Source organism: Sorex fumeus, unplaced genomic scaffold, assembly GCF_029834395.1.
Source record: "Sorex fumeus unplaced genomic scaffold, SorFum_2.1 ptg000054l, whole genome shotgun sequence".
Taxonomy (NCBI): domain Eukaryota; kingdom Metazoa; phylum Chordata; class Mammalia; order Eulipotyphla; family Soricidae; genus Sorex; species Sorex fumeus.
In genome coordinates, this window is record NW_026606111.1 from 47,128,875 (window position 1) to 47,133,126 (window position 4,252).

Consider the following 4,252-nt stretch of genomic DNA (forward strand, 5'->3'; position numbering starts at 1 on the left):
TAAATGTCAGGACTAGAAATATACTATGCCTTCAATAGGGTACCAGTAGGAAAAGCTCTTTATCAGAAAGCCATCCTTCCTGGCTTTTTTCCTTATTATTTCTTAGAACACAGTACTTGGTACTTGACAATTTGGAGTATAAACACGCTTCAGAAATGATGCTCCCCATAAATAGCTAATAATGCTTATCTAGGGTGGTGGAAGGCACAGAATCTTCAATGTTTTTATTACATTCTGGTTTTTAAGTTCATGTATGTGCTGCCTGTTAAAATAAAAAAAAAATGGTATATTCTAACTTGAATCAGGAGGTTTGATTCATTTGTGTGGTCAGTAGGTTCCAGGTTAAAGCTGCTTGTCATCTTTACAAATATTATTTCATGTGATTTTTTCTTCCTAACATGAGAGTACTTTGATAATAGTCAAGTTTTGTTTTTAGATCCTAAAAGGAAATAGAAAAATCAAGTCTCACATGACTAATTACACATTTTTGTCATATTTGTGAATTCTGAGTTTTCCTACATAAAGATATTTTATGGGATTTTGGTGCTCATTTATTAAACATTGAGAAGAAAGTTTTCCTGTTTGATAAAGATAATTCTAATATAGGCGTTGAAAGTAAATTTGCATTATTTTGTGATCACTTTTTTAAATGGTCTTTTCTGTTTCTTGTGTGATCAAGTGAAATCCTCTGCTATGTTTAACACATGTTTGCTGGTTAATATTCAAAGGTACTGATGAGTATAATTTTTTGTAATTTCGAAGTTTCTTTCTGTGTTTTACTCATTTAAAACATTTCATCTCTATGAAATACAATCACGTTTATTCCTATTTTCTTTTTGTTATGTAGTTACTGATAAATCCTTTCTCTTTAATGGACTGGTAAAGTGTCACTCAAAAATCACCTTCTATTCCATTTTTTGGCTAGCAGTTTTTACTAAAATAAAATAGAGTCTTCATATTGTATATGTGGAACAATTTAGTAATAACCTTATTGTACTGTTTTATTTGGTTTTGTTTGGGATGCCATCCACTGTTATTCAAGGCTTACTCTTGGGTCTGTTCTCCATAACATACTGTACTATGCTGCTTGCTACAGAGCCCAGATTTCATTAATATCTACATAATTCTTTTTCAGTTCTGTGATACATATTTTTCATGATGTTTTCTTTACACTTCCTCCTATGTAAATCACATTGAATAGAAAAATTATATTCGTGTATGCATTATTATTCTTAGAGTTATGAGTAACTACATTGTTGATAAACAACTTAAGACACAGAATTTAAATAAAGTTTTCCTTCCAAAAATATTTCTTGGGAAAAACTCAAGTAATGATTTTTGAAGTGGATCAAAAATCAGGGTAACCGTCAATGCATCAACAAGATTAAGTTGTATGTGAACCATAAGTAACAGGTACTCACCTGATCTTGGGGAAGTTCCCATAATATCTCCAGCCCAAAGTAACCTGGCGCTGACACCAACTCCAACTCAGGATCAAAAAGGTAAGAATTTTGATCAGATGAAAAGTGGGCTTTAAAAACCTCTGGAGACCTACCAGATCCCAGTAGACCTAGATCATGCAAAGATGTGCAGGTAATGAACACCACTGACACCATCACTCTGAAGCAGGTGCAAGAAAATTCAAGTGGCACTAAGCGGACCTCCCATGCAAAAGGGAAGAACAAAAAGGAGGCTTCTGAACCTCTTGAGGGATAACCCAAGGCCAAAATCCAGCCAAAAGTCTGAGAATGCTTGCTGAGGGGAGCAGGGATTGTTTGTAATGCTGCAGTCAGTGAGAGGTGTCCTGTGACCACAGCCAAAACTAACAGCAAATCTCACAAATCTGCCTCCAGCAGGATCAGCAAGACAAAGAGCCATGGGCAGGAGAAGATAAAAAACACCAGAGAAAACTCTAAGAAAGTTAATGAGTGTAAGCAGCTAGGGAACAAGATCAAGGCAGAAGAAAAGTCCACCATTGGCAAGATGAAATGCAAGGAAACTCAACCTGAGTTTTGCCAAGAGGCAGTTGAATAACCCCGCCGCTACCTAGGCATACACATGCTGGATTCTGTCCAAATGTTTCATGCTCTGGGGAAGAGTGATCCAAAACTTGGAATCTTTTCCTCCCAGGTGCTGAGTAGCTCAAAGAACCCCAAAGATGTCAAGCCATCCTCTGCTGTCAAGCCATGGCTAGGTGCTACACGGGATGGAAAAGGCCTTGAGAAAACTCAGGTCAAAGCACAGAAACCAAGTAGCAGTGCTGATAAACGCTCATCTCCATCCCAGTCTGAGCTGCCACCTCCTGGGAAGGTCAAATTGGTACCTTTGCCGTTTCTTACCATGGAGAATCCACAAGCTGAACCTGTTCCTCGGAGACGAAAATCTGAAGCCACACATCTTCCTGCTGCAGCTAACCCTGCCAAGCCTGGCTCTACCAATGCAGCTCAGCCAAATGCTGCCAATTTTTCCCCGTCAACCACTGCATTTTTGACTGGTCCTTCCAATCCTGCTAAGTCCATTTCAACCAACCTATCTCGACCAGGTTTGCAGAACCCTAGTAGCCGGCCTATTCATCAGCCTGCAGCTTCTAGACCTGATCCCTACAAGACAGCAGCTGGCACTTCTCTACAGCGGGAGGCTCCTCCTGTCTGTGTGAACAAGCGCCAGTCTCCACCCAAACGTCAGAGTCACTTTCTCCTCCAAGACTTCCGTTTCCAACCTAAACCATGGAGAAAGCCCAATGTTCCCGAGCCAGTCATGTCAAAGCCCATCACCAAAGAGCAGAGACCAGAGCGTGAGGCTATGAAAAGGAAGGCTCAGCAGGAGCGTGAGAACGATGCCAAACACACCTCTTTGGGGGAAAGTGCAGTTCTTTATTGAGAGGGAAAAAGAGTTGGACATCTCTCTCTACTATGGCTACGTAATGTAAGAGCTGCAATGGTAGGTTCCACTTTAGGTACCAGATGGTTGCCCTAGGCAAACACTGAAATGCCATACACCATTTATTTATTCTAATTTTTTTTTTCAAATTAAAGAGATGCATCGAACTCGGGTCGGCCATGTTGGCTGTGTGCAAGGCAAATGCCCTACCGCTGTGCTATCACTCCAGAGATGCATCATAGTTAATTGATTGTTAATAAATGTTCTGAATTTTGAGATGCTGTCAACTGTGGTTGATTTTGGGAGTGGCTGGGTGTTGAAGGAGGAGCTGGGAAAGAATGGGAAGTTAGATAGAGGAAAAAGGGGGAATAGACAAGACTCTAAGAAATACAAACATGGTCCAGGGCAGGGGAGATACCATGATCATGTAGGTGGTTTTCCCAGGGTGAGGCCCATCCATTGCACTTGGGATGTGCTGACCCCTGCGATTTCCCCAAATGTGGGAAACTCGACTGCATAAAGCCCTTAAGAGGAGAAATTGCATGGGCCTGATGAAGAGTGGGGTAGGGTCAGAGGAAGAGTAAGCTGACAGTGCATTTGCTCTGCAAGCAAGAAGGACACAGTTCAATTCTTGCAATCTTTTATGGTCCCCAGAGACCCACCAGATGTGAAACTTGACCACAGAGCCAAGAGTAAGACTAGAACACAGTCAAGTATGCCCATCACTGGTGTCCTCGAAAAAAATGGGAAAAATGGCACGGTTTGCAGTTTTCGGTTAAAATAATAAATTTGGAATAGGCTGAGGAAGGCAGATGAGTCTAAGATGATGAGAAGAAAAGTAAAAATTCTTCCATAGAGGCTGTGTTTACACCTCATGGCCTCCTTTGGAAAGGAAGCAAATTTGAGACACATCACTAAAAGGTTTGGGTGGTCTATCCATAAATGATGGTTGGGGAATGCGAACACATACACTGTGGAATAAACCTACCAGATGAGTGATCAATGCCCTCAGAGTCATTCAAGGATGACTCTTAACAAGGAAAAAGCCAAGAGAACAGTTGACGCATGAAGCCTGAAGATCAGCTCCTGGTAGATGCTAAGATAAGACACCGTGTCCTCGAGCCCTCTTTTCAGCACCCCTCATCATCATCATCATCATAGGCCCTCCCGTTGATCGTCGATTTGCTCGAGCGGGCCCAGTAACGTCTCCATTGGAGACTTTGTTGTTACTGTGTCTGGCATCTCGAATACTCTCGGTAGCTTGCCGGGCTCTCCGAGAGGGGCGGAGGAATCGAACTCGGGTCGGCCATGTTGGCCGCTTGTAAGGCGAACGCCCTACCGCTGTGCTATCGCTCCAGCCCAAGCTGCACAA

General features: G+C 42.0%; 1 pseudogene; it reads left to right on the forward strand.

Moving 5' to 3' along the window:
- The first annotated feature begins 3,285 nt into the window (after positions 1–3,285).
- Positions 3,286–3,396, forward strand: LOC130033753 (uncharacterized; annotated as a pseudogene).
- Positions 3,397–4,252: the final 856 nt, after the last annotated feature.